Here is a 27,693-nt window from a genome sequence, read left to right on the forward strand (position 1 = left end):
CCCTCCCTGTGTCCATGTGTTCTCATTGTTCGATACCCACCTATGAGTGAGAACATGCAGTGCTTGATTCTCTGTTCCTGTGTCAGTTTACTGAGAATGATTGTTTCCAGGTTCATCCATGTCCCTACAAAGGACACGAATTCATCATTTTTTATGGCTGCATAGTATTCCATGGTGTATATGTGCCACATTTTCTCTGTCCATACTATCACTGATGGGCATTTGGGTTTGTTCCAAGTCTTTGCTATTGTAAACAGTGCTGAAATGAACATATGTATGCATGTGTCCTTATAATAGAACGATTTATAATCCTTTGGATATATACCCAGTAATGGGATTGCTGGGTCAAATGGAATTTCTATTTCTAGGTCCTTGAGGAATTGCCACACTGTCTTCCACAATGGTTGAACTAACTTATACTCCCACCAACAGTGTAAAAGTGTTCCTATTTATCCACATCCTCTCCAGCATCTGTTGTCTCCAGATTTTTTAATGATTGCCATTCTAACTGGTGTAAGATGGTGTCTCAATGTATTTTGATTTGCATTTCTCTAATGACTAGTGATGATGAGTATTTTTTCATATGTTTCCTGGCCTCATATAGGTCTTCTTTTGAAAAGTGTCTGTTCATATCCTTTGCCCACTTTTGAATGGGTTTGTTTGTTTATTTCTTGTAAATCTGTTTTAGTTCTTTGTAGATTTTAGATATTAGCCCTTTGTCAGATGGGTAGCTTGCAAAAATTTTTTCCCATTCTGTTGGTTGCTGGTTCACTCTAATGATTGTGTCTTTTGCTGTGCAGAAGCTCTGGAGCTTAATTAGATCCCATTTGTCTATTTTGGCTTTTGTTGCTAATGCTTTTGGTATTTTAGTCATGAAGTCCTTGCCTATGCCTATGTCCTGAATGGTTTTGCCTAGGTTTTCTTCTAAGGTTTTTATGGTGTTAGGTCTTATGTTTGTCTTTAATCCATCTGGAGTTAATTTTGGTGTAAGGTGTCAGGAAGGGGTCCAGTTTCTGCTTTCTGCACATGGCTAGCCAGTTTTCCCAATACCATTTATTAAACAGGGAATCCTTTCCCCATTGCGTCTTTTTGTGAGGTCTGTCAAAGATCAGATGGTTGTAGATGTGTGGCATTGCCTCCGAGGCCTCTGTTCTGTTCCATTGATGACCAAACTTCTTAGCTCTGAGATGCTGATTTGAATCTTCCCCAGCATACCAAGATTTCTCCTGAATCTGGGCCTTTCCCCCACTCTACTCATTTCTCCCTGGTTGAGTCCCACTTGTTCTTCAGGTTTGGCTTCCTCTTCCTCCTCCAGAGAGTTTGTGACATGAACTTCCTGTGTGCTGCTTGTTTGAGGCCTGCTCACTGGTCTGTCTTTGCACAAGCCAGGAACCATATTTGTTATTGCTGTATCCTGAAAATAAAGTATTCATATGTTAAATAGGAAAAATATGCAGAGTGGAATAATTTATCTTAAATACATTTAAGGAGAGTTAAGAAAATTAATGAGTTTGTTATATGGTAAATTCATTATCACTATAAATGTTGTTTTCTCACAAATCATTTGTTAAGAAAAATCTCTTTAATGTCTACAGTATGCTTCACAACTAAGGCTTATGGCGCTTTGTCTTATATTTAACATTAGTTTGTTTTGGGGGAAAATGTAACACTGGATAGCGTATTTTAAAAAATGATCTTATAAATGCATTACAGTATTAATTAATGCATGCAGTTGGGTGTTTAGAATTTCTTTGTAAATGCTTTTTCAGATAAATGTGATTATTTGAAGACATTTATGTTGGGATTTCAATAATTCCCACAGTTGTCTGAGGAGAGCTTCACTTAAATTTTATTAGTTACTTTGCTCTATTACCACTTATTAAGTAATAGCTGTTGGGCACAACACTTGACTTTGGGAGGGTACCAAAATACATAAATAAAACCAGTATAATATAGTGGCTATATATTTGGGCTCTGAACTAAAGAGAAGACATCAGATACTGTTCCAACACTTTCAAATCATGTTACTTTGGACGGGTTACTTCATCTCTCCAGGGCATGGTCTTCTTAGGGGTGAATAAGCAATTATAAATTATTATTATTACTTATAATAATAATTAGAGTTGCCATCCTCTTGAGTCTTGGAGAAGATTATGAGAGAAAGTATGGAAAGCTCTTGGTATAGACCGAGCTTTGTGAATATTTGCTGTTCATACCATTGTTGTGGGTTATTAGAAATCATTCATCCTGAATCATTAAAATGAGATCAGAAAAAAAAAATGGCAAATAGGATGTTTGAATAGAAATCTGGTGTATAGAGTCTTAACAGATGACTATTGAAATAGGATATTTTAGGAAATTACAAAAGCATTTTATTTAGCCATTAATTTATTCATCCACATACATCAATCCATCCAAGTCATCCATGTGTGAATTCATTCATTCATTAAAAAAAATACATTTTAAAAAGTAATTGATATAGATAGCACCAATTATTAGATTTCAATTTTCAATTAAGAATCTCATTGTCTGGTAAGAAAGTCAGTTGTGTAAGTAGGCCTTATACAACATGTTTAGCACAATAATGAAAACATAAAGTTACAGAAGTAACATGGGAGAGATCATGACTGGTTCCATCTGGATATGGGTATTAGGATGTGGAATCAGCAAGGACATCATGAACAACAAGGTACAAATTTTAAAAAGAATCAGAAAAATTAGAATAATACTGAGTAATTAGACTTGCTGGGATCTAAAGAAGGCTGCTGGATAAGATTTCATATGATGCTCACTGCACAAGGGTACCCAGACCAGGGTACAAGCTGGCTGAAATCTAGACCAAGCTTCACTAAGCAAACAATAAAACCTTTGGTTGTGCTGCTTCTATACAGAGTAAGGAGTACCTTCCTCGAATTTTCACAAAGATTTCCTCTCCTTGCTCTGTAAGTTTTGCACTGTGCAGCAGCTGCTTTTTATTTCACCAAAAAGCATAGTGTGGACTAATGGAAGCTCTGAATATAGAGATTACATAGGAAAAATGAGAGAAAGGTCTGTAATTATACCAGGGCTAGAACATTGTGAGACTGCCCAGCTAGAATTTTAATTTGGAGCAGGTAATGTGGTAGGAATTGTTTACATATGAAAGTGATGGTGTCAGATCTGGTATTAATGTGAAGAAAAGCATTTTCTGTTTGTCAGAATTTCCCTTCTTAAGTGTCATTATGTTATAACATTAAATCTACTCTTCTTTAATTGCTTTTACTAATAAATAATTCAATATTACTTCACTTTGTTTATATTATGATATTAGTAGAGTCCAGGCATATTTGTTTTCTTCTACAAAATGAATAAGAATTACTGAATATCAAGATAATTCTGGCAGTGTACCTAAAGAAAGAATTTTTAACTGAAAGAATGACTATAGCTAAATGAATTCTTTAATTAGTTTAATTCCTTAATTTCTCTTTTCCTATGAAATCAAAATTAATAGTTTGTTGGTTAATCAGAAAAAATTAAAATAGGAAATTGTAAAAAGGATACACATATAGATTAACTTTATCATTTTATTTTATTTTTATTACATGAGAAGCCCATGATTAATGCTTTTAATTTTAATTAAAGCATTCTCATCTTCCTTTCTCTTTTATCAAAATTCAAGGCCATGATGTTTTTAAATAAAATAGCCAGAGGTTTATTATGTATGTTATCTAAATCTATCTACAATACATTGTCTACCATTTTCATTTTTAAGTGTTATAAGACCTTCAAGAATCATACAAAGCAACTTTCTAGATTTTTATGTTTGTCCTGCAGTCATTTCATTTGTTTGACCAACACCTAATTTGATAGCAATATTTTAAGTAATTGATTTTTTTGTCATATCCTTTAAGAACATTCAACTTAGTTTTCACAGAATCAACCTTCTTTCTTTTTGCATAAATATAACTGAACTAATTAATTTGTGTGTATGTATTTACATTTATAAACAGAAATAGGGTAAGAGACGTACAATTGACTCTTGATAAGTACACAACTCAACTATTAAAAGCAGAAAGTTTGTTAGTATTCAAGGGTACCCTACTGGTTATAAAAAATCAGCATGACTTGGCCACCTTTGTGTCTCATAGGAAAACAAGAGAAAGAAATACTCCAGTACCTCTGTAAGATGCAACCAACATGGTTAAGAGGGCATGTAGAGGAGCTCAGTTTCTTCATTACAAAAATACCAAATAGAAGACATAATTAATATCCAATTTTATTAATTTATAAAAACACTTGGTGATATTGTTAAATTTTGATCTTTACCCTGTTTCCTGGCATACAACTCCTAAAATCTTTGGAACCTCCAAAGTGATGAGTGCGTGCGTGCATGCATGCATGCATTGTGTGTTTGTGTGTGTGTGTGTGTGTGTGTGTGTGTGTGTGTGTGTCTGTGTGTGTCTGTGTGTATGCTAATGAGTTGACTGATGGCTGACAGCCTGTAGGTAGCTACAGGATAGGGGCTGGTCACCAGAGTAACCAAGGCAGGATTAGGATTAGGACTTTCAGACTTGCTCCCCAACCTCCAGTGAGAGGCAGGGGACTGAACGTTAAGTTGATCAACAATGGCCAATGATCTAATCAATTATGCCTATGTAATGAACCTTTCATAAAAACCCAAAAGGACTAGGTTCAAAGAACTTTCCAATAGCCAAATATGGATGACAGGGGTGCTTCCAGGAAGGAAAACTAGAACATTTCATGTGCCAGGAAGATGCCACACCCCAGCTCCACAAGGACAGAAGCTTCTGCATTGGGGGCCCTTTCAGACCTTGTCTTCTGTGTCTCTTCATCTGACTGTTGTGTTTGTATCCTTTAAAATATCCTTCGTATATAAACTGGTAGAAGTTTGCTGTTGCTGTTTTCTTGTTTATTCCCTCATACTGAGTTCTGTAAGCTCTTCTAACCAGTGAATCTAACCAAAGAGGGGGTTGTGGGAATCCCAGTTTATAGCTGGTTGGTCAGCAGTACAGGTAAAATAACCTGGGGCTTGTAATTGGCATTTGAAATGGTGGGGGGCAGTTTGGGGACTGAGCTCTCAACCTGTAGGAACTGGTGCTGTCATCATGTAGATAGTGTCAGAATGTCAGAGTGTCGGAATGGAGCCAAATTAGAAGGGCTTGTGTCCGCTATAAAATTGCTTGCTTGCTGGTGAGGAGAAATTCCCACACATCTGGTGTCAGAAGCGTGTTATGAGACTTTAGTAGAGAAACTGAGTTTGTTTGTTTGTTTTGTTATTGTTGTTGTTTGGTGCTTTTTTTTTTTTTTTTTTTTTTTTTTTTTTTTTTTTTTTTTTTTTTTTTTTTTTTTTTTTTTTATGGAATCTCGCTCTGTAGCCCCAGCTGGAGTGCAGTGGCGCGATGTCAGCTCACTGCAACCTCCACCTCCCGGGTCCTGATTCAAGCAATTCTCCTAACTCGGCCTCTCAAGTAGCTGGGATTACAGGCACAAGCCACCCTGCCCAGCTAATTTTTGTATTTTTTAGTAGAGACGGGGTTTCACCATGTTGTCCAGTCTGGTCTTGAACTCCTGACCTTGTGATCTGCCCACCTCAGCCTCCCAAAGTGCTGGGATTACAGGCGTGAGCCACCACACATGGCCGAAACTGGGTTTGTTTTATCCACTCACACAGCATTCAGAAGGCGAAGGACTTACTTTATTCTCGTCCTAGCATATAAACAGATTTGGTTGCAAAAAGTGGATAGAAAAAGGCTATTTGGTTATCTCATTATATTATGTCTTCCTGCTGAGACAGAGCACAAATTAAATTATTCTAAATTATATTCCAAGATCAGAAGCTCATTGTCCCTGCAGTAGTCATGGTAGTCCTTAGAAGGAGCTCTTATAAACATGGAACATTTTGTCAAATAGAGTTGATCTATGTGGAAATTATAATCACAGAACTCACTGGTTTGATACATCGTTGGAGTTATTTTTTGCTGTGTCATTATTCTTTTATTAAGAATTGTTTTCAGTTCACTCTACTTTAGATGCAACATTTTAAAAGTGACAGTATTTATTACCAGTAGTGGAAGGGAACAACTAAATGTACTTGTTGCTGCTACGAAAGCAGTTGTGGTAGAAATATATATATTGAGAGACAAAAAATTAAGAGTTATTAGTAGAAGGATAAATATGGAATCAATAGGTAGAGGTAGAAATCCAAATAAAAAAATTTGTATAGAGCATCACTTTAAATATAGCTAAGGAATGAAAAAGAAAAGATCTATTTTGTTCAAAGCAGGATTCACTCCATGAAAATTAAACATTTAGGGGAAAATGCAAAGTGTATGGAAGGAGGCACTGGGGCATTAAACTTAAAAAAATTTTGAGTACATATTTCTAAGTGACTTCAGGAGTCACTGCCTACTTAGTTACATACAGAATAATCGCAGTCGAATAGTTACAGAATATTATTTATTGGCAGCCATCATTTGAAGTCAACTTTCAACAACAATAAAGACAACAAAAAGTTAATTTTTTCATTGTTGGATAGGTTCAGTATTTCTACCACTGTATATACATGAGTTTGCCTAAATATATGTTCCAAAATATTCTTCTATAAACTTTATTTTTATTAAAATATGCTATATTCCTATAGTAAGTATCCATGTTAGGTGTCTAATGTTTTGATTATTTCATTTATAAATCTACATTATATCTTCTAATTTGTCAACCTCCTACTGAATCTAACTTGTGAAGCAGAATTATTTTAGAATAGATATACAAGACACACACAAATGTTATGTAATGATACCGAATCTAAATTACATTCCTTAACCCAGTAAGCTCATGAAGCACAGGTTTCCTCAGTTTCTTCCTCTGCAGTGTTTTCCAGCTTAATGGTAGCTTATATCTTATATGATATAGAATTGAAAGTTGTAATGAAGTTCGTTAGCAGTTACTTTGATTCTACTCAGGTGTATGTCGTGTATGGGTATATTTATCAGGTTCATCAAAACTATCGTAGATGTCTTGCTTTGGTGACCTATTTTTTACTGCTTACAATTTTTTTGTGTGTATTTTCTTCTGGCTTGATTGAGGCACAAAAAAGTCACCAGTGGTTGAGGGAACTAAGTATCTCAAGGGATTGGTAATGAGATACAGAGCCTTTAACCTCTTGGTCACTAGTTCACATCTGCCCTAGGTGGAGAGTGACAGAAAGTCATTACCATCTGATGGCAGTTCAGTAGGCTGTGTGAAATGAATTTGTGATTTCAAGATCTAGTGGAGACAAATTCATGCCATAGGCCTGTTATAGAGTGAGTACAAATGGTAGTTGAGATTTTAGTTTGAAGAGAAATCAAGAGTCCAGTCATTGCTAGATATTCCATCTTCTTTCTGTGAGCTGAGCTTCCTTTTGGTGAATTTGTGAATGGAATGGCATGAGAAGGTTTGTGATTTGGGACCAAGAGGTAAACATCCGTAGGAATCTTTATCTGTCGTTTTTGCTAATGAGGTACAATTCAGCATCACTAAATTGACATTTTTTCTTTTGAAACGGAGTTTTGCTCTTGTTGCCCAGACAGGAGTGCAATGATGCGATCTCAGCTCACCACAACCTCTGCCTCTTGGGTTCAAGCGATTTTCCTGCCTCAGCTGCCTGAGCAGCTGGGATTACAGGCATGCACCACCATGCCCAGCTAATTTTGTATTTTTAGTAGAGACAGGGTTTTACCATGTTGGTCAGGCTGGTCTTGGACTTTTAAAAAGTGATCGTAGTCTCAGATGGTGATCATTCAAGATTGAAAGTTATATCATTCATGTCTCCTATTTCTTCAATGCCCTCTGCATATATTTTTTAAATGTTTCAGTTTCCTTTTTAAGCATAATATTAATTTCATCTAATGTGGGCATATTACTGAACACTTAGGGAAGCCTGTTCATTCTTGTTAATCTTTGACTTGAAAAATACATAGTTAAAAAACAAGAACGGACAATTTTAAAGACATTTAAAGACATGGAATTCCAAATTGAGTACCATACAAAAAGATCATTGTGATAAAATCTGTTTAAATTATGTGCATTCATATCAATAAATGAAAAATTTTACATTCTGTTATTTTTAGGGTTGAGATTATGTGAGGAATTTTGTCTTTCTACCATCTTTAATAAACTATCATTTTATTAACAATTTCTGATTTGGGGACATTTGACAGGAATTATCTTTCTTAAGAGGAAAAAAAGCATGTTTATACCTGAAAGACTTAGAAGTTGACAGTATTTTAATAATGGCATATTTACTATTTTAGTTTATGTTGGGGTCAGTGATTTTCAAAATGAATCTACAATGCTGTATTGTAAGAATTTTAAAGCCATCTTTAATAATATTTATGATGTGGAAAAAAACATAAAGAATGGTAATAACTCTGTCTCATGTTAAAGATTTCTGCTCTGAACAAAGATGAACGGTAGTTAAAAATACGACAGTCAAGGATTTTAGAAAACAAACTTACAAGAACTTCTCTGTGTTCAAGTCCCTGTTACTTAGAAGACCTTCAGTCCCAACTTTAAATAAAAGACACTGGTTATCATTATCATTGCTTAAAATATTACTTTAATTCCACATCTTCAAAGGCATTCTTTTGCCCTGAAAAATACTAGTGATTTCTACAATATCTGAAGAACTATGATTTGAGAATTAGAAATTTAAATTGCACAGGCTTAATATTAGAGTATTTCCGTTACCCTTTGCAGATTTTGAGGCAGCTTATTCGACCTTACAGTCTCACCAGGAAGCTAATGGGAAAGCCTTGCAGCAATCTTCACAGGAAAGTTTCCAAATGTCAAGTGTCATCTTTCCAGCTGTTAGATGAATGGGTAGCCAAGAGGCATTTATTTGGGTGTGCAGCCCCTGTGAAATCTGGGTGAGGCAGGAGAAAAGGCTATAATTTGGTGTTTAGTTTACCAGCATTGGTATAGTTGCAAATCTCATAGCCAGGCAAAGGATTTCATTTTGTGGTTTAATGATTGACAGCCAGCTGCAGTGTTCTTGCACTTAAAGAATAAAAATGCCTGAAAAAAAGGCATCATCGATATGTCATACTAATTTTTGAATCCTCTGCTGCCTCAGATAAAAACAATCTTATCAACAGAGCTGCCTTCTTCTTCTCTAAACCTCTTTCCAACTGAGAAGAGGCAGGCTTTTGAAATGACAACTGTATTAAAATCTTGAGACTTATTGAAAAAGTGTCCTTCAGTTTAAGATATATTGCAAACTCTTTAATTCCTGTTTTAAGAGAAGATTGATATAAATCATTGGCCACTGTCAGGTTGAAAAACAATGAATATCAATAAAAAGACAGTTTTAAATCATAATGGATTCAGCTTGAGATAGTGATAGCCTCCAAAAAATAATATTGAAGTATGTCATGGCTAAATGCTCTTTTTATGCTAAGTTTTCCACTGGGTCAGGATCATAGTGTTGAGATGACTTCAGGTCAGTCTCATGGGGGAACTGAGCCTTTAGACTTAACTAGTACCAGAAATGCATGTGATCTCATCTTTATCTCTTGCAATGGCAAGTATTGAAGTCAAATTTGCTTATAGTCATTGAAAAATGAAGTCTTTTTCAGTTCCTTATAAATAAAAGTACAATAAACTCTATAGTACTCTCCACATAATTTTCCTCTTTGATAGTACATTCAAGTTAAACTGTGATGTGTTCTTTAGCTAATATTTTTAAATAATTACTCATCAGAGACTTGACACTTTTTCTATTAAAAATTCTGCTAATAATGTGCATCTTCTTGTGTATAAAGGGGAATTTATTTTTTGTCACATCCATATGTTCTAAAAGGAAGTCAAGGAAAAAATGAGGAATGAGGTTGTACCTAATGGAGCTATCAAAACAAAACTATCTCGTTGGTGATAGAGGAAGAGAATACCATGACTAATAAGTAATTTTAATGCCTTTTATTGACTTTGTATAGGTTCCAAAGTTTTATTAAATGGCAGTATTTGACCTGAAAAGCAATTTAAAATGAAATTGTCTTCATAAAGACAGAATATTTCCTTACCAATATAGCAGTAGATTGCTACTTCAGGCAGAGATAACTGAAGATTAGAATGGGCAGAAAATAATAACTCTGAAAAATCTGATCCAATACTTAGGGAGTCTAACTTTAGTTCGTGTTGATGGAGTATGAAAGAAATTAACCACTGTAGTATGAATTGGTCCAAATAAACTGGAAGTGTTATGCATCCCATGCCAAATTTTCAATGCCCTAATGCATGGGGCCCTCTGGGTCTAATGACAATATATCACAATGAAATAAAACACCCAAAACCTGGAGTTTGCTGTGGAAAATTTAAATACAAAATAACGTAATTGGAAATTTTGACCAAAACTGTTTTCTTCTGAATTCAATGATCCAGTAAAATTGAATCTTAAACAAGTTGTGAAGGATCAGATCAAAAAATATCCAGGATGGTATAATAGCAGCCTGAAAGTCAAGCAGTCAGGATTCAAGTCCTGAATTAATTGCTCATTAATTCTGCCTTCAAACTTTTGGGAATATCATGTTGCCTTTTTGGTTTCTCACTTATGTCTCTGACACCGAACATTGTCATCTAAGAGGTAGAATTCCCAGCTCAAGGGCTTAACAACTTTTTAAATCTCTAATACGTTATCTTGAACCTCATTATTTTCATTCACGGAAGGGACACAATTGTAATTTTATATGGTTCTAAACCCCAAATAATATATATAAAAATCAGTCTAATTTATTGAATCCCATTATGGCTCATTATTTTTAGGGGCTTAGCATTCATATTATACTCAAAATTACCTCTGGAGTAACCATTTCTTCATTTTACAAACTGGAAAACTATGTCAGATTTGCTTGAGATGTCATTGGCCATGAGTTAGGAAACTGAGGAGCAGGATTTAAAAGGGTAAATTCACAAAGTATGATAATTCACTCAGGAGAACACAACAATAATATAATTTTCTGAAAATGCTTCAAAAATTGTTAAATATCCTCAAAGAGATAAAGACAAGAATAACATCCATAAAAAATAACAGAAGAAAATGTAATACCTTTCATAAGGTGTTAAAACTAGCTAATGGCAATGCTGGGGCAATGCAGGGGCTAGACTGTTCTTTTCAATAGCCAGCTTGCTTCTCCCTCATGATGTTCTTTTCTCTTCTTCTGAACTCCAGCTGAGCATGTGGAAGTCAGAACACATAAGTAAGTTCCTACCGGTCATCAGAGAACTCTGCACCAGAGTGAGGACAAATATTGGACTTTTTGTGATTCTTATAACCAATCCTTAGAATTTTACCTTATTTCATTTCAGATCGCTTCCCATATATGGAACAGTCACTGTATGCCAGACAACATCCCAGGAGAGTGTAGCCTTCAAATAGATTTTTCATTAGTTTTGTTCTCTGTTACATCCCTAGAACAATGGTTATGTTGTCGTTGGTGGCTGGCCAATGAAATGCCTGCCATATACAGGCACTTAATAAATACTATTTGGAAATGTTTTCGATTATGGGGACGCTGAGTTTAGGAAATGGATTTCACAAGTTCACTTGGCTCATTGGTGATAAATAATACCTTAGACTACTAAAAGATCTGGTGCTTGATGGTGGCATAGAGTTACCCTGGAAACAGAAAGATACAAATGAGCATGCTTGGGCTTTGTAGTTTTTCTCATTTGACCTTCACGTCCTTCCCTATATATATTGTTATTGCTATTTCCAAGTGACCTCTGGGCAACTACACTGGTTTTCTCTTCACAATCTATTCTTACATTAGTCTGTTTCAGAGAATTCTCCTTCTAGAAATACAAGGGTTAATAGGTTAACATAAAAGCAGGTATTGGCTAATATGTTGTTGACTTACAATTTTGAGTTTCTTATTCCAAGGTTTAATATTTAACATCACTGCTGTCACCTTTCTTAAATGTCAGCTTCTTTTATTTATCTTCATCACTCTCACCTTGATCATACTGACTCTTTTATGTTACATGGATTTGCTGTCAGGCACCACCCTGAGCTGGTCACCATGCCTTTATTACTGTAATCATTGACATCTTGTCAGCAGTATCACCACCTTTGCCCCTGGATCTGTCAATATGGCAATTGTTACCTTTTTGATTGACACTTTTGAAAATTTGTCAGCATGTTATTTATTATTTTAGGGGATCTCTGTCTAACTTAAAATCATTTCTTAAAAGTTGATTTACTGTTTTTTTATTTGAACAGACCCTTCCATTTGTATGCAGTAAAAGCTATAATAGTCTACATGCTTTTATGTTGATAGTATTATAACTAGTAGAATGTAAAAAATTTAAAGTATTACTGTAGTTTAGTGATATGATTTGGATCTGTGTCTCCACCAAATCTTATGTTGAATTACACCCCAGTGTTGGAGGTGGGTCATGGTGGGGGATGATTGGATCATGGGGGCAGAATTAAAATATATCTCAGGACAAACTAAAACAAAAACTCAAACTACCAAAAGACTAATAAAAAAGCAGTGCTCATGCAAGAACAGCACCAAGAGATGTTGCATAGCAATAAATGTCTATATTAAAAAAGAAAGAAGATCTGAAATAGATATTCTAACTTTAAACATCGATGAACTACAAAACAAACAAAACTTAGCCCAAAGTTAGCAGAAGGACAGAAATAATAAAGATTAGGGCAGAAATAAATGAAATAGAGAATAAAATACAATAGGAAAAAAATCAATAAAATTAAGAATTGGTTTTCCAAAAGAGAAAATTGACAGTGTGTTATCTCAGCTTAAAAAAAAAAAAAAGAGAGAAGAGTCAAATAAATAAAATGAGAAATGAAACAGGAGACATTACAACTGATGCCAGAGAAATTTTTAAAAAAGACCGTAAGGGACTATTATGAAAAAATTTGACAACCTAGAAGAAATGGATACATTTCTAAAAACATACCACCTAGCAAGACATAATTAAGAATAAATAGAAAACCTGAAAAGATCAATAACAAATGAGAAGGTTGAGTCAGTAATCAAAAATCAACCCAAACAGGAAAGCCTAGGACCAGGTAGCTTCACAGTTTAATTTTACTATACATTAAAGAAGAAATGGATATCCTTTCTTCCTAAACTCTTATAAAAAATATAGAAGAGTAAATACTTCCATACTCATTTTATGAGACCGGTATCACACTGTTACCAAAGCCAGACAAAGACACCGCAAACAAAGAATGTACAGGCCAATAACCCTGATGAATATGGATGCAAAAATTTTCAACAAAGTATTAGCAAACCAAATTCAACAGCACATTAAAAAGATCATATCCTATGACCTATAAATCTCCATAAAGCAAAATTTATTCCTAGGATGCAAAGCTGGTTCAACACACACAAATCAATAAATGTGATAACACTTGTATTAACAGAATGATGGGCAAAAAACAGTTGCCAAACCAAAGAAATTAAAGGCATCCAAATCAGAAAACAAGAATAAAACTTAAACACAGATGCCATGATCTTATACATACAAAACCCTAAGGACTGCACAAAAAACTGGAGAATAATAAACAAATTCAGTAAAGCTGCAGGATTCAAATCAACATATAAAAAGCAGTTGTGTTTCTCTATGCGAACAATAAACTATCCAAAAAATTAAGAAAAAATTCCATATACAATAAGACTAGAAAGAATAAAGCACTTAGGAGTACACTGCACCATAAACATGAAATACTTGTATAATGAAAACTCTAAAATACTGAAAGAAACTAAGGCAGACAAAAGTAAATGGAAAGACATCCTATATTCTTGGAGTGGAAAAACTAATGTTAAAGATTCCATTTGACCTAAAGAAATGTACAGAATCAATGAAATTCTTATCAAAATTTTAAATACTTTTTTTACAGAAATAGAAAAAGTAATTCTAAAATATATATGAATCCACAAAATACCCAAATAACAAAAACAGTTTTGAATAAGAACAAAGCTAGAAGCATTATCCTTCCTGATTTGAAAATAATTACAAAGCAATAGTAATCAAAGCAGTATGGTACTGGCATAAAAACAAACATGTAGACCATTGGAACAATAGAGAGCTCATATCCTACCGTCATGTCATGTACAGTCAACTATACAACATATACAATGACTTTCAACAAGAAAGTCAAGAATGCACAGTGGAGAAAGGATTGTTTGTTTAATAAATATTACATTTAGAAAAGTGGCTATCCACATGCAGAAGAATTAAATTGGACCCTTATCTTTCACCACAGACAAAAATTAACTCAAAATTAATTAAAGTCTAAAATGCAAGAACTACAACTGTAAAAAGCCTTTTAAGGAAGCATATGGGAAAAGCTTTGTGACATTGATTTTGGCAGTGATTTGATGGGCATGACACTAAAAGTGTAGTCAACAAAAGCAAAACTTGATAAGTGAGACTACAACAAACTAAAAGAGCTTCTGAATAGCAAAGGAAACAATCAACAGAATGAAAAAGCAGCCTTTAGGGTGGGAAAAATATTTACGAACCATTAATTAACCAGCAGTTAATTTCCAAAATATATAAGAAACTTTAAAAATTCAATAGCAAACTATTTAAATAGTCCAATTTAAAAAGTTAGCAAAGGACTTGAATAGACATTTCTTCAAAGAAGCTATACAAATACAGGTACTTGAAAAAATGCTCATCACTGGTCATCAGGAAAATACATATCATAACCACATTGAGTTATCACCTCAGACTTGATACAATGACTATTATCAGAAAAACAAAAGTTTGACAAGTTTATGGAGAAAGTGAAACCATTGTACAGCTGTTGGTGCAATGTAAAGTGGTGGAACTGTTATAGAAAGCAGTATGGATGTTTCTCAAAAAATTTAAAATAGAACTATCATATGATCTAAAAATCCCACTTCTGGGTATATATCTAAAATAATTGAAATCATTATCTCAGAGAGACATCTGTATCCACATGTTCACTGCAACGTTGTTCACAACAGCCAAGATATAGAAATAACCTAAATGGCCACTGATAGATGAAAGGATAAAGAAATTCTGATTTATACATCCAAGGGAATATTAGTCAGACTTAAAAAAGAAGGAAAATGTATCATTTGTGTCAGCATGGTTAGACCTGGAAGACATTATGCCAAATGAAGTGGTCATCACAGAAGGACACATACTTCATGATTCCTTCTACTTGAGGCACATAAGTAGTCAAATGTGTAGAAGTAGACAATAGAATGATGGTTACCAGGAGATGGGTGAGAAGGATCGTTGGGTGTATTGGATATAATGTTACAGTTATACCTGATGAGTAAGCTCCAGAGTAGTTCTGTGTAACATAGTGCCTACAATGAAAAATAGGTATTTTCCAGGGAAAATTTTGTTAAGAGTGTGGATCTTATGTTTTCTTACCATGAAAAAGGAATGGAAGGAAGGAAGAAAGGTAAAAAGAAGGGAGAGAGAGGGAGAAGAAGGGAAAGAAAGGAAGTGAGAGGGAGAAAAGAAAGAGAAGGAAGGAAGGGATGAAGGGAGTTAGGAAAGAAGGAAGAAAGGTAAATACGAAAGAAGGAAGGAAAGGAGACAAGGAGTTAGAAGGAAGGAAGGAAGGGGAACGAAGGAAAGAAGAAAAGGAAGGGCAGGAAGGAAGGAAGAAAGAGAGAAGAAAGAGAGAAAGAAAAGGAAGGAAAGAGAGAGAAAGGAAGAAAGAATGAAAGAAAGAGAAAGGAAGGAAGAAAGGAAGGAAAAAAAGAGATAAAACAAGCAACAATAACAAAGGGACACAAGGAAACTTTTGGAGGTGATGAATATGATGGTACCTGAATTGTAGTGATAGTAACATAAATGTATGTATATATCCAAATCACTGAATTTTGTATATTAATTATGTTTATTGTAGACCAAATATACTTCAATAAAGCTGTGGAAAAGAGATGTGTAATAATACTGCTCTCAGCATATTAATATATAAATAATAATATTTAATGAAGCAATTTTATAACCATTAATTAGTAAAATAGACTACTTAAAAAAAAAAGAAAGAAAGAAAAGCTACTCTGTTTACTGCTGTGTTCCTTGCACCTGGACACAATGCCTGCCATATAGTAGGCACTTGATACATATTCTAGATAGATTTTCATATGCTAAGGAAATACTTTAGCTCATGGGACAAATGGGGTTTAGGAAGCATGTTTTACAAGTTCACTTGGCTCATTGGTGATACTACTTTAGGTTGCTAAACGAGCTGGTACATGTCAGTTAGAGAAGATTTTACATAGAAATAGAAACATGGAAAAATAATGTGTCAGAAAGAGAAAATAGCAAGTGTAAACATCCAGTTAAAAACAAAAACAGAGTTTGGTAAAAGGCACATGTGACTATGATGTGTATATTTCTAGAAATTGGCATAAGTTTGGATAACTAGACAGGACCATATCATGAAAAAGCTTGTAGGCTATCATGAAAAGTTTGAATATTAACAAAATCCAATGGAAAACTAATGAAAATTTTAAGCAGTTGCATAACACAATCAAATTTCTGTTTTAAAAACCCTACTCTGGTAAGGATAAAGACTAGATTTGAGTAGGAGGCAAGAAAAATGCAGAAATCAGTAAGAAAAGGTCTCAGTAAGAGATAATAATGACAAAGAGAATTGAGTCAAAAATAACTAGATTTGCTGTAGAATAGATATGGGAGTTGAGAGAGAAGAAATATCAAAAATAATACAACTAACAGGTTTTAACTTAAGCTTGAGGGATGGTAGTGTCATAAAGTAAACAGGAAAACTGGGGAGGAATAGGTTTTTTGAAGAAGGAGGAGGAATTTTTGCATGATACTACGTTAAGTTGTTAAAGAGCTGATAATTGAGGGTGGAGGTAGAGTTTAGATGGAGAAAGATCACACATGGATTTGAATTAATATCATTTAATTTTCAGAGTCCAGATGTGCTGACCATTTATGCCATGGAGCCAATTAATGTTATTTAATTTTCTATTCTCATTTTATGCTCAGGTTACAAGTATCTTACTAAGAGGAATGAGAATATAGTCTTTTAAAGAAATGAATAAAATGAATTATTATTTTGTAGAAACTTCTGAAGCATCATATCAGAAAAGATTTCTTATCAAAAAGAAGTTTTATTACGAATAATTTCTCAAAATGGAGAAATGAAATCTGTTTTTATGTTATAATTGTAATCACTGGAGCTAGGCCTTTCCATCATGGAAACAGCTAATCCAAATTAATTTCTACCTTATAAGATTTTTCCCTCAATAGATATTTCTTTAAAGAGCAAAGTAACTGAGCTTGAGTTAATTAATGCATTAATCCAGTCTGAATTAATCTAGCCATAAACAGCTACACAATATTATTTATTCTTTTCCTTAAAATAATTTCAAAATGGATGGTTCTATAGCAGCTGTACTCCAAGATAGGGTCCATTGTAGTATAAACAATGAAATATAAACAAAATGAGCAAGTGAAAGCTGTTTGATAATTTTGAATTGAATGGAACATAGTGTTGGTGATTTCTTCTTCAATCAAATACAACAAACACTACCACTAATATTGCTTTTAGTCGTGCTTTTCTCTTCCTTTTTTTTTTTTTTTTTTCAAATTTCATTCTAGTAAAGCAAATTTGGAGAAAATGCAACTGGGATATATAGTTATCATGTGAGTTGGTTCTCCCCAACAACATAATCATTATACATGCAAATGTCTCTTCTATTATTCCATGACTCAACCAGGTATAAGATAAGAAACCAGTGGTAATGAGTAATGATTTAATAATAAAATAATGAGTTATTATAGCTTAAGACTGTATTTATTTTTATTTCTATTCTTGAATAAATGGCATTATGATTTTCTTAATTATATTTGAATGGTATATGGTTTTTATTTTTGATAATATTTTTCAGTGTGTGTGTATATTTACTCTTTGTGTTCAATCAAACCATCATGAATAACTTTCAAGTTAGTTTCCTGTTTTGAGGACACTAATAGTTTAGAAAATTATTATTTATTTAAGATAGAGGCAGCTTGATATAATGTAGTTAGTGTATGCTTTCAATTAAAGTCTTGCTCTTCCACTTATTAATCTTTGGACAAGCAGTTTACTTTCTTTGAGCCTCACTTTCCTCATCTTCATTAGGAGAATAATACATACCTTAAAATTGTGATAAAAAATACCTATCACTGGGTCTGGTATAAATATTACTTGCAAATGGACAAGTTATCTTGTTGATTTTAAGTATAAAACAGAAAACAGTTTAAAAGTGTCCTATTTTTACAGTAGACCTTAACATCTGGACATGTGTTGATGCTTGTCAGAGGTGATACTTTATTAGCAGGTGGGAGGCCCACATGAGCACCTTTAAGACTATCTTCCGAACTGAAGCAGTCCTTGTTCTCTTGAACAGACCCCTGGTAGCCACGTAGGTGAATAACCAGACACCTAACACCATCTTGAACAAGCCTGAATCTCTTACTTGAAAATTAGGAATTAGGAAGAGAGCTCATATTACTGGAGAGGTGATTTCATCCTTGAATGCTCTGTGTAATTTCTTGAAGGGATTTTTTAAAATACTAATATTTGAATCCCCCTCAAAGGGATTCTGATATAATTAGTAGGAAGCTACTTGGTCTGGACATTATAATTTTTTTTTTTTTTTGAGATGTAGTCTCACTCTGTTGCCCAGGATGGGGTGCAGTGGCACGATCTTGGCTCACTGCAACCTCGACTTCCCAGATTCAAGCGATTCTCCTGCCTCAGCCTCCGAAGTAGCTGGGACTACAGGCACATGCCACCACGCATGGCTAATTTTTTTTTTTTTTTAATTTTATTAGAGACAGACCACCGTGTTAGCCAGGATGTTCTTGATCTCCTGACCTCACGATCCGCTTGCTTCGGGCTCCCAAAGTGCTGGGATTACAGGTGTGAGCCATCACGCCTGGTCTGAACATCATAATTTTTAAAACTCTGCACATATTTCTGATAAGTAGAGTAAAAAGTGACTGGGCTAGACCTATACAATATTAATCATTCTGGATAAATAAGTAGAGGAAGCCAGTTGGAAGAAGGGGAAGAATAAAGTAGCTGTACATAGAAAGAGGACAAAGCATGAAGAATCTTATGTTCTCAAGAATTCCCAAGTCTTCCTGGAGACCTGGCTGCATTTCTGCATGAATTTTGTGAGATCCTCATACCTCATGATAAGCATCTGAGGCCAGTTTGTTACTTGCCACCAAAGGAGTTCGTTCTAAACTGGAAGTCAAAATTCCAGTAGAGAGAAAAGTGCTCTATTTTAGGCAAGACTCTGGCAAAAGTGTGACATTGGTGAATGTTAATTTCATTTAATGTGAGTGAATTATAGAATATATATATATATATATATATATATATATATATATATATATATAAAATTTAATTACCCAGGGCAATTACTTACTGTTCCCACTAGATGGCTGTTGGAGAGACTGTCCTAAATTCAACAGTCTTCCGTAGCTCAGAGTTGAATGCCACTCTACATTAGAATCATAGAATAATGGACTTTTATAGATTTGGAATAAAGTCAATGATTATTTCATCTAAACTGACCATCACCTTACTGGGAACTAATTTGAAAAAGACACTAAATACCCAAGGTCACTAGTCTAATACATTCAGTAAATATGTCGAGCATCTCTCTGCCAAGTCTTATGCTAGGTGCTGAAATTAAATCAAGCAGGAGATACCGAACAAGTACAGAGTATGATTAGGAAGCAGCTTCGCTTGTGGAAAGCTGAGGAGGTTTTGGGTTTTCTTTTTTTTTTTTTTACATTTTCATCAGCTTTACTGCAATATAATTTGTATGTAATAAAATTTGCCAATTTCAGTTGTACCATATGGTGAATTTTGACAGATGTATGGAGTCGTGTAACCATCACCACAATCACAAGAAACGTTGAGTAGGAACCATCAGCCTACTCTGGTTCCTGTGCTGGGAAAGACAGACATGAAGCAAAGGGACGAGCTGAAATTATTGTGGTAAATTCAGTGAGAGATAACCATGCTTAGGCCAGGTTTTAGTAGTGGAGGTGAGAAATGGAACAAATTTTGAAAAAAGAGACAATAGGTTTTTCTAACAGGTTATATATTGATAAGTTATCATGGCCCCAGAGCTTTATGGGAATATATCTTAGAACATGACCAGTTCTGATTTTTGAATAGGCCTTTTCTGAGTTCATTTCTCTACAAGCCTCTTGTGAAAAAGGTGCCCAGCCAAGACTTCAGAGTTTTTGATGATAATGATCATGAAGTCATGGAATTAGGGCTTGGAAAATATCTTAAAGGTTTTCTAGCTCCAACCTCACCCCCATGGCATGAGTAATAGATAATTTGAGTCATAACCAGTGGAAATGATCTCACATCTCCCAGGGCAGACCCTTCTCCTAATGGACAGCTCTAATTCAAAGTTCTTTCTTATGTGGAACATAAACATAACTCACTGTAGTTAATTTTTTTTTTCCTGCATCTAAGGGACTCCAGTGACTACATTCCTGTAGTTCAAGAGTTTCAGCTTGATCCTAAGTTTCTTGGCTTTCATTACCTTTCCAGGGCCTGCTACACACTTTAGGTTTTGAAACTTAAACACTTTGCCTTCACTACACGTTCAAAATATCTTCTGTCAAGAGGCTTTCTAGACATTTTTTTTTAGTTTTAAAAAATTACTTATGGTTAAATTGTGACATAATGTACATAATATAAAATTTACCATCTTAGACATCTTTTAAATGTACAGTTCCAGTGGCATTAAGCACATACATCATGTTTCTCCAGAACTTTTTTAGTTTGTAAAACTAAAACTCTATACCCATTAAATGATATGTCATCTCCCCGTCTCCCTTTTTCACACTCAGTGAGGTTTTTTAATGGAAATGACAGCAAGACTGACTTCTGAAGGCTTAGTTGGAATTTTCAAACCATTAACACCAGGAGGAAAGAACATTTTAAGCAAAAACAAAAAACAACAAAAAGGCAAAATGCATAGATGCATTATTGATATTGTTTTATTTGAGAAATTATAACTAGTTCAATAAGTGGAAGCATAAAATATTTTGAAGGAAGGCTAGGAGATGAGATTAGAAAGGTTGGGAAGGGGGAAGAGCCCAGATCACAATTGGGATTACATATGCTGAGGTTATGCTTTATTCTGTTTGTAGTGAAGAACCTTGAAGGAGTTTGCGGATGAAAATGAAATGAGAAAAATTAAGTGAAACACATATATATTTGTGACAGTTCATGGTCTATTCTTGCCGTGGAGTTAATTTTTACAAATTTTATTATAAACGAATAAAATCTTTACTCAGTCCCCCAAAAAATTCTAAGGGTGAAAAAAGCAAACTTTTTAGAAATAGTCTTTAGACATCCTTGTTATTTTCTCTTATGTCTAAGAAAGACTTGGACATTTAGCTTTTCTTTAATCTCCATTTTTGCCATCCTCATCTCGGTTCTTTAGAACTTCAGATTCTTTTGCTTTTGTAGTTTTCTTTAGTTTTCATTGAGTATTTTCAACAATCAAAGAGGTCATGTTGATGTCCAGGTTATAAAATGGTTCTTGCTTTAGAATAGGAAGGGAAGGAGGGAAATGGCAAAAATTCAAGTTCTCATTTTTAACCCTTTCAACTATGTTAGTAGATTCCTCAATTTCAGAACATATCAGTAAATGAGATACCTAACAAAGGATAACTAGAATGTTAAAAGCATTTTGTATTAAAAATAATTATAAAGATAAAAATGTTTAGCCTAGAGAAAAAAAGGGAGATGTAGGAAGTATATGTTAGTTCTTTAAATATATGCTTGAGGATTGCCATGTAAAAGGTGATTTTATTACTACAGAGGAAAGAATTGCCTTAAAGAATAAGTATTTTATATAGATGCATATTTTTAATTGCAATGAAGATAATGATTTGGATAAGATATGTTTGATCACTGTCCTCAAGGAGCTTATGTTGTATTTGAAGAGAAAATTGCCATGTATGGCCGAGTATGATGACAGCTGAGTAGCAGCATATTTTAAATTGCGGAATAGCCACATAAATGTCTTCTTTTGAGAAGTGCCTGTTCATATCCTTTGCCCACTTTTTGATGGGGTGTTTTTTTTTTTTTAATTGTAAATTTGTTTAAGTTTGTTTTAGATTCTGGATATTAGCCCTTTGTCAGAGGGATAGATTGCAAAATTTTCTCCCATTCTGTAGGTTACCTGTTTACTCTGATGATAGTTTCTTTTGCTGTGCAGAAGCTCTTTAGTTTAATTAGATCCCATTTGTCAATTTTGTTGCCATTGCTTTTGGTGTTTTAGTCGTGAAGTCTTTGCCCATGCCTATGTCTTGAATGGTATTGCCCAGGTTTTCTTCCAGGGTTTTTATGGTTTTAGGTCTTACGTTTGAGTCTTTAATCCATATTGGGTTAATTTTTATATAAGATGTAAGGAAGGAGTCCAGTGTCAGTTTTCTGCATATGACTAGCCAGTTTTCTCAACATCATTCGTTAAATAGGAATCCTTTCCCCATTGCTTGTTTTTGTGAGGTTTGTCAAAGATCAGATGGTAATAGATGTGTGGCATTATTTCTGAGGCCTCTGCTCTGTTCCATTGGTCTACATATCTGTTTCAGTACCAGTACCATGCTGTTTTGGTTACCATAGCCTTGTAGTATAGTTTGATGTCAGGTAGCATGATACCTCCAGCTTTGTTCTTTTTGCTTAGGATTGTCTTGGCTATACAGGCTCTTTTTTGGTTCCATATAAAATTTAAAGTAGATTTTTAAAAATTCTGTGAAGAAAGTCAGTGGTAGCTTGATGGGGATACCATTGAATCTATAAGTTACTTTGAATAGTATGGCCACTTTCACGATATTGGTTCTTCCTATCCATGAGCATGGAAATGTTTTTCCATTTGTTTGTGTCCTCTCTTATTTCTTTGAACAGTGGTTTGTAGTTCTTCTTGAAGAGGTCCTTCACATCCCTTGTAAGTTGTATTCCTAGGTATTTTATTCTCTTTGTAGCAGTTGTGAATGGGAGTTCACTCATGATTTTGCTCTCTGTCTGAAGACATTTATGCAGCTAAAAAACATATGAAAAAAAGCTCATCACTGGTCATTAGAGAAATGCAAGTCAAAATTACAATGAGATACTATCTCATGCCAGTTAGAATGGCAATCATTAAAAAGTCAAGAAACAACAGATGTTGCAGAGGATGTGGAGAAATAGGAATGCTTTTACACTGTTGGTGGAAGTGTAAATTAGTTCACCCATTGTGGAAGACAGTGTGGTGATTCCTTAAGGATCTAGAAATAGAAATACCGTTTGACCAAGCAAATACCATTACTGGATATTTACCCAAATGATTATAAATCATTCTTCTCTAAAGACACAGGCACACATGTTTATTGTAGCACTGTTTACAGTAGCAGAGACTTAGAACCAGCTCAAATGCCCATCAGCGATAGGCTGCGTAACGAAAATGTGGCACATATACACCATAGAATACTATGCAGCATAAAAAATGATGAGTTTATGTCCTTTGCAGGGACATAGGTAAAGCTGGAAACCATCATTGTCAGCAAACTGACACAAGAACAAAAAACCAAACACCACATGTTCTCATTCATAAGTGGGAGTTGAACAATGAGAACACATGGAAGCAAGGAGGGGAACATCACACACTGAGGCCTGTCAGGGGTTTGTGGTCTATGGGAGGTACAGCATTAGGAGAAATACCTAATGTAGATGGCAGGTTGATGGAGGCAGCAAACCACCATGGCACATGTATACCTAGGTCACATATCTGCACATTTTGCACATGTTTTCCAGAACTTAAAGTATAATTTTAAAAAGGTGGAATAGCAAATAAAAATGAGGTAACTACTTCAGAAAAGTGTATAGATGGTATTAAGGAAATGTCTTAACAAGTATATGCTTAAATGAGTCAGTTGACTTTGGAAGGATTATGAAGAGTTTAACGCATGAAGAAAGTCTTAGATTTATTTGTATTTTAGGCAGGTAAAAATGCGCAAGATAATGGATAGGGACAGATACAGTGTGATGAGCTATCAGTAGGTTAAATTTTGTGTGTTTTTGGTGGTAACCGGTAGCATATTTTTTGGGTTTTTTTGTTGTTGTTTTTTATATAAAAGTCAAGGACCTCATCTGTTTTGTTTGTGTTTATAACCTCAAGTTCTTAACAAATACCCGCTGAATAAATAATGAAAATAGTTCTATATGAACATAAATAACTGAGTATAACAGGTATATTGGCACTGTTATAAAAATATCAGAATATGCTATGCAAAGAAATTTTAAGTTGGAGGCACAAAACATTTTTGAGCAGGAATGATTGAAACATTTTCTTTCTTTCTTTCTTTTTTTTTTTTTTTTTTTTTTTTTTTTTTTTTTTTTTTTTTTTTTTTTTTTGAGACAGAGTTTCGCTCTTGTTACCCAAGCTGGAGTGCAATGGCGCGATCTCGACTCACCGCAACCTCCGCCTCCCGGGTTCAGGCAATTTTCCTGCCTCAGCCTCCTGAGTAGCTGGGATTACAGGCATGCGCCACCATGCCGAGCTCATTTTTTGTAGTTTTAGTAGAGATGGGGTTTCGCCATGTTGACCAGGATGGTCTCGATCTGTTGACCTCGTGATCCACCCGCCTCGGCCTCCCAAAGTGCTGGGATTACAGGCGTGAGCCACCGTGCCCGGCCCAAAACATTTTATTTCTAAGAGGTGGATTAACACAAGCCAACAAGACAGCAAACTATATATTTTATTGTGGCTTTACCAGTAACTGAGTAACTTACAGGTATTCATTTAACCTTCTTTGGCTTTAGTTTTCTCTTTGTAAAATAATGCTTTTAAAGCAGATAGTCACTTCAATTGTTCTAGTTCTACGTAATAATAAACAGAGCTGAAAAATTTTAGTCAAGACAGCCTATGGAGGAAACTAAAGGGCAGGCTCAAACTTTGAGCTTCACTTAATGGGTTTTTAGAGTATCATGGTGATATGGTTTGGCTGTGTCCCCACCCAGATCTCATCTTGAATTCCCATCTGTTTTGGGAGTGACCTGGAGGGAGGTGATTGAACCATGGGGGCAGGTCTTTTCCATGCTGTTCTCATGATAGTGAATAAGTTGAATGAGATCTGATGGTTTTAAAAAGAGTAGTTCTCCTGCATAAGTTCTCTTTCTTTTTCCTGCTGCCATCCATGTAAGATGTCACTTGCTCCGGTTTTCTTTCTGCCGTGATTGTGAGGCTTCCCCAGCCATGTGGAACTGGAAATCCAGTTAAACCTTTTCCTTTGTAAATTGCCAGTTTCAGACATGTCTATATCAGCAGTATGAAAGTGGACTAATACACATGGCTTCTTTTAAAAATTGTTTTAGTATACCTTCAAATCTATTTTATTTAGTATACCTTCAAATTAATTTGTGTTTATTGTTGAAAACATGAAAATTATAATAAGCAAATATTTAAAAATTAAAGGTCATCTAAAACCCTGATTCTAAGTTATAATTCTCCTAACATATTGATATTCATCTTTTGTGATTGATGGATATATAGAAACATATAGCAAAATAGATATACGTTTTTCCACTGAAAACTTGGAATTTACATATAATATTATAATAATAACCCACTGTTTATTTCGCTTTGTACATAATAAACCCTTTTACATGTCAGTAAATTACTTTCTGCTGTATCATTTCTGATGCTAGCATAGCATTCCTTTTCACAGTAGAACCATTGTGGAACCAATTCCTATTGTTCAACACCTAGGTTGTTTTCCTGTATCTGTTGTTTACTAACATTACAGGATGACTGGAAAAATAGTATTGTCTGAAATTGAAAATCTAGATAACATATTCATTAGCAGGGGATATGATGAGATAAAAGAGTTGAGGTTAAAGTGTAACAGCAAAACATTTACATCCAAAAGTCTTGAAGTCTCTTGGAAATCTGAGTTTGGAGATTGCAATTGAGATTTAGGAGGAATTAACCTTGTGATGAGAGCTGAAAGTAGACATGCTTGAGTTCCCTGAGCAAGGGTATATAGGGGGAACAGGCTTTAAAAGTTCAGAAAGGAGGCATACTTTAGGGCAGGGATGTATGATGAAGTTAAACAGACTGAGTTGCTGTAGCATGACAAAGACAAAGCCAATAATAGCCCTGTGTTGCACAGTATGAAAATATACAGCCTATGACAAGTGAAGATTTTAGATCATATTATAAATACATATAGGTAAGTAGCATTTTTGTGAATAAAAGAAAATATGTATAAGAAGCTGTATTTCTCATTTGAAAGAAGTGTGTGTGTGTGTGTGTGTGTGTGTGTGTATTTTATAGTTTGTTTCGTTGTGTTTGTTTTTTGTTTTCTTTTGAAGCTTAATCTTGCAAAATTTGTGCAAATCATGTTCTAAGTGTTAAGGCAGGAACCTTGTTAAGAATTTCAGAGCAATGCCTTATTTATTTAAAACTACATTAGTTAAGCAAAGCAAGTTGAACTGCACATATATATCTGCCTCCTTGGGCTGTTGCCTGATGCCATGTATAGCTACAATTATGAACAAACCAAAATTCTTCTGTAAGATTGAAAAAATTAGATATTTCAGCACACAGCCATGAAAAGAGAAGAATACTTGTAGGGTCATTTATTTCACCTTATAAAGTACAGGTATGTAGGACCACATGTAGTTCTGCTACTGGCATCAAAGGCAAGTTGGCTCACATTATTTCTAAGACAGGGAAGGTGCTTCTAAACTTTTACCAATATTATTCAGCCAGTAGTGTCAGGAAATTCCTCCTTGGTCTAACACTAAAACTTGCTCATTTCAGTTTAAATTATGATTACACAGAGCTAAGAAAATACCATCAGCAAGGTTTCATAAATTAAGTACAAAAAGACTGGTTAGTGGGACCAGGGAGAAAAATTCTAAAATTATTTCCTTTTGTGTTTGAATCTCAGTATGTTTTAAATAAACTTGTTTGTTCATTTAATTGATAATTCTTTCCATACTGCCTTTCAAATTTAAAAAGGATGATATTGTATGTGTTCGATTTACTGCTAACTGACTTTTTCCCAGTTTTTGTCATTATAAACACCCATGTGTGGGGACACACACACACACACACACGCCCCCTCAAATTATATATTTTTTACATATTTCATATATTTTACAGTATAGCTTCTGTCTTTGCTAATAATCCTTTTAATAGTATTGTAATCCTATGTGAGGACAGAAGAAATCATGTTCATAATCAGACTAACTAATATTCAGAAATGTGTCTTGAAGTCCAGAACATCCCTGGGAGAACGTGCCTGCCTGCCATAACTGAAGCCTGGATGCCATGAGGCATCTCTTTGCATGTACCAGAGACACATTAATGTTTCAATTGACAAGTTTGATGCCTTTTTACATATTAAGTAAACTTTGCTTTGCATTATAAATGGTGGAGGGCTAGAAATAATTTCTATGCAAGTCATGGCAATCTTTATCTACACAAGACACACTCCTATAAAATTAAAGTTCTGCTCAAATAACTTTTCTTTTGAGTGGTGATTCACAAGAGAAAGGATTTCTACTTTTGAATTAACTAGCCCTGTCCATTCAGTAACTGCTTTGGCTGAGAAAATTCATCCTTTTTGTATTTTCCAGTGTTATTTGTC

At 34.5% G+C, this 27,693-nt stretch overlaps 1 protein-coding gene across 2 annotated transcripts in view; it reads left to right on the forward strand.

Annotated features, from left to right (window-relative positions):
• Positions 1 to 27,693, forward strand: part of DPYD (dihydropyrimidine dehydrogenase) — a 758,429-nt gene that overhangs the window by 314,560 nt on the left and 416,176 nt on the right. The gene's annotated exons all lie outside the window — the stretch shown is intronic.

The sequence above is a fragment of the Cebus imitator genome, unplaced genomic scaffold (genome assembly GCF_001604975.1).
Source record: "Cebus imitator isolate Cc_AM_T3 unplaced genomic scaffold, Cebus_imitator-1.0 Scaffold315, whole genome shotgun sequence".
In the NCBI taxonomy this organism is placed as follows: Eukaryota; Metazoa; Chordata; class Mammalia; order Primates; family Cebidae; genus Cebus; species Cebus imitator.